We start from the raw sequence: 8,992 nt of genomic DNA on the forward strand, positions 1-8,992 counted from the left end.
GATCATTGCTTGATTTAGGTCACAAAAGCACAGGCAAAGTTCTCAAAGTGGTCTAAGTTCTGTTGCATTGAGAGTCTGTTATGTTCAGGATCAGGGAACAGCTACCTGAATAACAGAATCCCGAGCCATGGCTAGCAATGACCAAGATATACTTTTCAATTAATGATCTAACATGGGCTATCGGGAAGGCAAGTGTAATGAACGTGCACATTTCTTTAACTTTCATGGCAATTAATGTTGTACTCGTTTTCACCTGTGACATATCCACACTGCCTGGTGAGGGAACCAAACAGGCAAAGATCTCAGAAGGGGAGGAAACAAGTGCAAAGGCCCAGGAGCTAAAATAAGCCTGGTGTTTTTGATAAACAGCAAGGCCAGTGCAGCCAGATCAAAGTGAAGGAGGAGGAGAGTGATAAGAAATAAATTCAGCAAGGTCCAGATTGGCCCAGGATGCGGTAGGACATGGACTTTTACTCCAACTGGGACGAAAATCCATTGAAGAATTATGAGCAGGGAAGGGTCATAATCTGGTTTACAACTTTTCAAAAGTGACTGTCTGATATGTGAAGAAAATTCTCCAGGCAAGTAAAAGGAGAAGCGGAGAAACCAGTTCGGGGGCTTCTTGTGATCGTCCAGAATTTGATGGTGGCTTAGACTAGGCGGAGAATAATGGGGAGTAATGGAGAGAGGTTAGATTTGTGATCTACTTTGGAAGTAGAGCCAGCAAGAGTGGATGAAGAACGTAGACTGGGAGTAAAATTGGAAATTAACATGATTTCTGGATTTTCAGCATCTTTTAAGATTTATAAGAAGGGCAAACACTGGAGAAGTAAAGGCTTTATGGGCTCATTGGAAGTTCATATTTGGACGTGGTAAGTTGGAGATGCCGGTAAGACATCCAAGTAAATATGCATATAAGCAGCTGGATATATTCATTTGAAATTCAAGTAAAAGGCAGAGATAAAAACTGGATCATTAGGAGACAAATGAACTTATTTACAAAATAGAAACAGATTCACAGACATAGAAAACAAACTTGCGGTTACCAAAGGGGAAGAGGCGGAGGGGGATAAATTAGGAGTTTGGGATTAGCAGGTGCAAGCTACTATATACAAAATAGATAAACAGTAAGATCCTACGGTATAGCGCAGGGAACTATATTCAGTATCTTGTAATAACCTGTAATGAAAAGAATATGTATATATGTGTATGACTGAATCACATGCTGTACACCAGAAACTGACACATTGTAAATCAACTATATCTCAATTAAAAAAAGAAAAGAAAAGAAAAAATAAATACAACTATACATATATCTTAAAAAAATAAATTGGAATAATTAGTATATAGGGGTCTTATAAGTCATGGGACTGGTTGAAGCCCTTTAGAGAGTAAATACTGATGGAGAAGGCAAAGGGAAGAAGGGAGGGGAGAGGAGGAGAGAAAAGGGGGCAAAAGGAGAGGACAGGACACAGCAGGGGATGGAGCCATGACCAAACGTAGAGATCATGTTGTGGTTGTTTGCTTCGATGGAAAATATTACAGCATGTTCACATGTTAATGGTAAAGAGGGGAGAATTTATGATGCACAAGAAAAGAGAAATAAGTGAAGGAACAAAGTCCTCAGGTAGTTGGAAAGGAATGGAGAGGATGCTCAGGGGACAGGTTGACCCCAGAGAGGAGCGTAACGGACTAGTTGTGACAGGAGGGAAGGGAAAGCATAGAACTGATAGATGCCTACAAGTAAGTGAGTCGACTTAGTGGTGGATGGACGAGGCTGTCCTTTTCTGAGAATTTCCGTTTTCTCGGTGCATTAAAAAGTGAGATCATTAAGAAGAGTGAGAACTGACAGGAGGCATTAGGAGAAGGAGTTTTGGCAGAAAGAGGAAAAGGTAAGAAACAGGTGTCTCAGAGGAGGGGAGAGCTGACTGAGCAGGGAAATAGGCCATACTGGTCAAGCAAGTTGAAGTTTACAGTCATCAGTTTGAAGGGAGGCCAGCAGCAAGGTTGTGTGGTTTTTTTTCTGGTAACATTCAGGTCCTCAGAAGGAAAATGGGCAGAGGTCTGGGTTTCACCTGGCTCTGGAAGATCAAGTAACTTAGAGACCAGAGGTTTGAGGGGGAGATCTCCTTGGATGTCCGAGCTGCAGAAGAGTCATCACCAGAGTAGTAGTGGAGGGGCGGGCAGGAGCGAGCCATGGGCTAAAATCTCCGTCAAAAGCGAGATGGCGACAGGATGTCAGCAGGTGCAACAAAAGGTCAGCAATAGAATGCAAGGCAAGTAATATGGGGACATGTGCTTCAAAGGAGCTTAGCGTTTGAGGAGGAGGGAGCTGCAGAAAGGACATAATCCCAGCAGGTCCACAAGTAAAATGGTGAGGAGGGGGAGCCATAGGGACAGCAGTGTCTTGAAAGGAGATCAGTTAGACCAGTGGTTCTCAGCCAGGGGCAATTCTGCCCCCTTAAGAGACATTTGGCAGCATCTGGAGACATTTTTAGCAGTTGAAACCTGTTGGGGAGAGGGAATACTTGTGGCTTTCAGTGGGGAGAGGGCAAGGAGGCTGCTAAACATCCCAAGAGTGCACAGGACAGCCCCCCACCCCCAGCAAACAATGATCCAGCCCAAAGTGTCAATAGTGCTGGGGGCGGGGGTGTGTGTTAGGGTTGGGGGGATGATATTAACAGGAGCTTAATCTAAATTTCAAATCTAATCCCTGAAAGGAAGACAGAGTTTGCTTGTACAGTTTCAAGATAGATGTCTATAAATGGGCAAAAAAAATCAGTCATAAAATCCTATATTAAAATGTCACATTTTGAAAATGATGGAAACTGAATATGTGCAGTGTGATAAAAAAAATTTTGGAAAGTGTTACTGTGCCAGATGAATGTACCTTAAATGTGTCATTTAGATTCTGACAGTTTCAAATGCTCCCTTTTTGTTCTCTCCTTTGTGCTAGAACACTGCAAATTCAGGGGAACTAGGGGATCTCTTGGCGTTGAAGACATTCTCTATTTTCGTGGCGTTATCCAGTTGAAGAAAAAGCTATAGACTTCTTAGAAATATTTTTTCCCCAAAATAGAGGAATAATTTCACTGAGTTTTTTTTTAATGAAAATAACATTAATGAATACCCACTCTGTGCCAAGAACTGTGACTCAAAGGAACAGAGTACTTTAATTATAGCATTTCTAGTTATTTCATTAAAACACATTCTCTCAGAGCAAATCAAAAGAGTCAAAAGTTAAAGATGAGTAGTCACATTCAAGTGTAATGTTTTAAAGTTTACAAGGATTTTTAAATTTGCCCATGAAGGAAATATCACATTTTAAAAAGTGCCACTTCAAATTAAAAATATATCTGTGATTTAAACCATTGACTAAGATTTCAATAGCAGGCATATTAAAATTTAGTCAATAGTCAAAACACTGTTTACAACCCTGGATTATTTTATTTCGAAATTTTAAACCGTGCATTGTACATCCAGATTATTCACAGATATTTTCCTGATGAGCACATGACCAAATGCTATCGATATACCTATTTGAGTGACTGAGTTAAAATTCCACACTAGTGATTTTTAAGCTGTCCTTTTAGCTCACTTCTTTGCCACCTTGTCAGGATGTCTCCTTGGTCTCAAGGGGAGCCGAGTTGCCGCATGTGGATACATCAACACAAATTCAGCAATACTGCTGGGAAAACATCCTAACAGTGGTAATGAGTGTAAGGAAAACAGATGACATCTCACTTTAAAACAGTGTTTAAATGTCATTAAGGTGTTTTGCTCTGTGTGAATGATAGAGCATCTGTAAAAAAGAAAAAAAGCTGTTTCTAAATAACTCTGTTATTGAGGTGGTTCATAAATTTTGGTGTAGGGATCCCCTTGCTAGGACTACCAAGCCAAGTACTATCTGTAAGTGAAGTTGTAGCCAGTCCACTTCTCCCACCGCACAAGTAAATCTGGATGGAAAGGGATTGAGGTGGGCAAATGAAAAGGAATGAGGTCATTTTCCCTTTACAGAGGGGAAAAGAAAAGGGTGTGGGAGCGAATGAGAAAATTACTCTATCCATCTAAAACACCTTGTGTAAGGCTTTTTTTTCTTCTCTTTTTATTTTTCTGCCTAGTGGAAAAGTAAACAAGAGGAAAGAGAGGGGAAGACAGGAGGGAGGAAGAGGGTAGAAGGAGAGAGGAGGAGGGGAGAGGGAGGGAAGCAAGAGAAATAGATTTGGGGAAAGGAGGGGGGAGGGGAGAGGAACGGAGATGCTGCGTCATCATGTCCCCCCTGCCCCGCCACCACAGCACTCCTCCTCCGGCTGCTGATGGAGACCCAGGTTGAGAGGGAAGCTGCAGTCCTGATGTGAATGAAGAAGACAGGAGGACTTTAGATCAAAGCAAAGTCACAGAGCAGTAAAGCCATGAGGAGCTGGGGGGGGGGGGGGAGGGTTAAGTACCACAGAAAGCAGATGAGAAAAAGGAGTCAAAGGTTTCCCTTTCAAAAGATGTACGAGTTAAGAGAGAGGAAGGCCAGCCATTATCAGAGTTATCAAATGGTGAACAAAGGAAGTGTTTTAACTTAGGTTGGCTAACTTTACAAGCTGCAATTAAGTAGCCATTTTCAATGTTGTGTCTTTTATAATGCCAGTTGACTAAAAAGATGCACGTTTGATAATTATAGTGTAGAAAATGCAGGGTTATTCATCTTTGGGAGGGAATGTAGGCAGAAAATACTATCCAAGCTTCAGGAAAATTGTCCCGGCCACACTGAAACATGAAGGCGGCACTGGCACCCATGCAGCATTCAATAAATGTTTGTTAAAAGGGTCAATAAAAGAATTGTTAAAAGATAAACTGAGGCATATTAAAATCTTCAAGAGCTTATCTGAGCAAAAATCAACTGTAATCAGACAACATCCAATCTAGTGAAACAGAGCAGGACCCTGTGGGGCTCTCCCAAGTATAAAAGCCTTTTTGTGTCCCCTGTTTCTTGTTTGTAGGGAAAAGGCTTCAGCCTCCTAGACCCTCCCTGAGTTCCAAAGGGCAGATTCTAACAGTTGCTAATCAGGGAAGGGAGGGGAGGCTGAAACCAAGGAGGAGCAGTCAAGAAACAATAGCGCAGCCGAGGGGCAGGGTCCTGGTTCCAACTCAAGGAATATACATACAATATCTTTGAGTCCTTCTGCAGGAGCTAAGGGCCCCAACCCAGGTGGAGGATGGTAACTTCAGGCCAGATGACAAGATTCCTGGAACACCACCCCATTACCTCACCACCAACTAATCAGAAGAAAGTCACACACCCTGCAGCCTTCATCCCAAATTTTACCTTTAAAAATCCTTCCCTGAAAACTGCTGTAAGCAGAAAGGGTAAGGGGTCCCCGGAGAAAGAGAACCAGGCGTGGCTTTCTTGACATAAGAGAAACCATTTTGGCCTGAGTCATTTTGTGATCTAAGCCTGGCCACGATGCTGTACTTGAACAGACCTCAGCAATTCCTGATCTTAAGGGAAGTGAGGGAATGCAGGAACAAAGGAAAAGCAGTCAAGAAACAAGTTCAGCAATAAAACAGAGTCCAAGTTCCTCCTCAAGGGATTTTACGTAACAACCTGACACTTTCAGTTCTGGAGGAACTAAGGCCCCCGCCCAGGTGGAGGATGGAAGGAGGATGTTGACCTTTTCTGACCCTCATGACTCCAATCCACTAAAACTTGGACTTTCTCAACCTTTGCCCAAGTTCTATGCTGAACTTTCCTCTGCTCAAGCCCCTTCATGAATATTCACATGCCCTTACCTTCAAATTTCCCGTTTTGCTGCTGCGGAGACACTGCTTTGGGAATGATCCCCAGTGTTCTCCTTACTTGCTGCCAGTAACGACTCCTCCCTTCTTCTGATCTTTGGCCTGGTTGTGTCTTTTGGCTCGACAGCCACCAAGGGGCAAACCCAGTTTTTCAGGTAACACAATCAGGGAGTTCGTGGGTTTTGAGCACAAGCAGCCCAACCTCCTTGCTCAGCCCTGCTCCAAAGGCCAACACTTCGGTTTCTTTGGACTCACTGTGCGTCGGGCACAAACTTGCACTTGGCAACTTCATTTCTGGGAGAACCAAAGCTGTAATTAAGTCTCAGTTTGGGGACATGGGGCTTAGCATAAAGCCACTCCATTTTGGGCTGGTTGTCTTGTTTTTAACAGAATGAATGGATGCATGTATAAATGAAGAAATGAAGGCAAGCAAGCTGATCACAGAATCCTTCAAATTTCAGGAAACGTATGTTAAGATTGAAAAAGCAAACTCTGGAAGAGAAAAAACCAGCGTTACAAACTAACAGAAAATGCCTCCTTCCGCGGTTGAGAGCATCGCTCAGCTTTTAATGACAGAGTATATGCATATTTATATGGAATTAAATTCATGGACTTGACAGCTTAATTTACAGTGTTTTCTCCTCACCACTATGTTTCTTCAGAAATCTGCTAAACAAGAACTAAATGCCCAAATGTATGCACTGTGGCGTTTCCGATGTTGAACAACAATAAGGAACCTCTGTGGTGTACTGTGACAGGCATTTCCTCCCAGGAAAGCTTTCCAGGATCTAACACTTGGATCCCACTTGTGATGCTTGAGACAGAATGATTTGCCCCCCATTAAACATGCTTTTCAGTTAATCCTCTCAAAAGTGCATTCATAAGCCAACCGAAGAGCTCTGTGCATTAAGAGATTTGGTCAATGACCATCAGCTCACCAAGTAGTGGAGTTCTTTTACCTGCAAATTTCCCCTGATAGGCCTTGCTTTAAATATGCAGGCGCGGGGAGATGGGCTGGGGAATCAAGCCAAGAAGAGAGTGTGAATTATCAGCACATCACAGCCTTGGAAATTGGCAAGCCCGCTTCATAAGTAGAAATATCCCTTAGCAGAGGCCATCTGTCTCATATTCCATGTTGAGTCTTTTACCTGTTCTTTTTAAGTAACAAAATATGGCACAGCAGGAACTTACCACCCAAAGGACATGTCTTGAAGAGTGAATTAATGGCTCCATCTAAAAGGACTCCAAGTGTTGGCTATGAGTCTGGGGAAGGAGCAAGGCTGGCCTTACCCTACCTTTCCAACCTGACTTAGCACTTCCCTCCCCACATGTGCGCCCGCCAAGAATAACCAGGCTCAGCTTGGTCTCCTCTGGCGTTATTTTGGTGACCTTTACTTAGTTTTGGTGAAATAGTCAAATAGTCAGATAGGTGACTTCTGGATTCAAACCCAACACCTTCACTTTCCGGCAATGTAATCCTGGAAGAAGTAACTGGAACCTCTCCATGACTCAGTTTCTTCATCTGCAAAATGGGTTAAGAGCAGTACAACTTGTGTGGGGTTAATGCATATAAAATGTTTGGCACAGTGGCATACAATACACACTTACTTGATTTTGCCAATAATTATACCATCTATCATTAGAATTATAGCTATCCAATGGAATCATGAAACCTTAAAGGTAGTAGAGGTTTTAAGAGCACTAAAAATAGCAGCTCCTGGTGGGGAGGGAATAGTTCAGTGGTAGAGCGCATGCTTAGCATGCACAAGGTCCTGGGTTCAATTCCCAGTACCTCCATTTAAAAATAAATGAATAAACTTAACTACCTCCAAAACAAACCAAAAAAATGGCTCCCCATTTAAACTCCACTGTTACTATTGTTTTATTTTGTCTTTAGTACAGATCCTCTAGGTTCTACCCCTAAAAACTGTGACTGAATTGATCTGGGTGGAGTCTGGGCACTGGGATGTTTTTTAATCTCTCCCAGTGATCCCAGTATACAGCCAGAGTGAAAAACTACTGACATACCACAACCACCCTCATTTTACAGATGAGGAGCCTGAATCTCGAAAAGCTGACCTGACCTCCTCACGGTGACATGGCTACTTCATATTGTCAGAAGAAGAAACAAAGCTGGACAGTAGTTAAATTGGTAAAAACAGATTTTGTTCAGGACTATTGCTACAGAAGAAAAGAGACGTCAGTACAGAACCAGGGTCAATTCCCAATACAGCATGGGCAAGGGGGATTTTATAACCAAGGAACAGGGAGGGAGTCAGTGGATGGAAAATTACTAAGAGAAACATGGGGGCAAGGGAGGTTCTAGCTAAACCCACCTAACAGGACACTTGCTGGAGACAGGCCAAGGTGGTCAGATATCACCTGGGGGATGAATGAGGATGAGGAACCCATTCAAATATTGAGGGTGATCAGATATTGAGGGTGGGAGGGGCTGGTTCTGGTTAAACTGACTTGCCCGGGTTGTTGCCAAAACTGGACATTAAATGTAAATGCACATGGGCCTAAGAGAAGGTTCAGGAGCCTGAGTAAAGTTTGGTCAAGCAAAGAATCTTCGTCAGTATGCCCAAGTCTCCAGCCCAATGCGGGTACCCTGTCCCCTGCTTATAACCCTAATGTGTCTCCTCAGTAAGGTTCTATCTGACAACATATTACTTACCTTCTAAAGTAGGTATTTTCACCTACAAGAGGGCTTTGGAAAAGAAGAAAGATGGCCAGTCCTTGGGTGGTAGTCAGCCCTCAAGGGGCCAAGAGGCAGCACAGTCCTCAGTCTAGGGAACCTAAGAGATCAGGGGTCTTAGACCCAAAGATGATTTTGTGGTCCTGGCCAGTGAGGCACAAGTGGCTTGGATGTTATCACCAGAAGCACATGTGACCGAGAGCTGTCCTGGTGCAGGCTTCCCTGCCTGGTGGTCCACACAATGGCAGTTAGGAAATGGACAAGAAAGTCATGTTTACAAGAACCTGTTCCACATCCAGGCATGCCTTGGCCTACTTCTATTTCTCTTCATTCTGGATTATGGATGTCTAAGTATGAAAGCTGAAACCTTACACAACATACATTTGGAGATGCAGCAGCCTTACTCCAGCCCAGGCCCATTCCTACCTCTGGGTCTTTGATTATGCTGTTCCACTCTCCAGTAGTGCCCTTCCTCCTCCTTCTCCTCCTTCTTTTTCTCTATGCAAA

At 43.2% G+C, this 8,992-nt stretch overlaps 1 long non-coding RNA gene across 1 annotated transcript in view; it reads right to left on the reverse strand.

The window, feature by feature from the left end:
* LOC116662020 overlaps nucleotides 1-7,201 on the reverse strand; it is a 114,692-nt gene extending 107,491 nt beyond the window's left edge. Inside the window, exon 1 of the long non-coding RNA XR_004318000.1 lies at nucleotides 5,782-7,201. This is a non-coding gene — a long non-coding RNA (uncharacterized LOC116662020). The remainder of the gene's footprint in view (nucleotides 1-5,781) is intronic.
* Nucleotides 7,202-8,992: the final 1,791 nt, after the last annotated feature.

The sequence above is a fragment of the Camelus ferus genome, chromosome X (assembly GCF_009834535.1).
Source record: "Camelus ferus isolate YT-003-E chromosome X, BCGSAC_Cfer_1.0, whole genome shotgun sequence".
NCBI lineage: Eukaryota > Metazoa > Chordata > Mammalia > Artiodactyla > Camelidae > Camelus > Camelus ferus.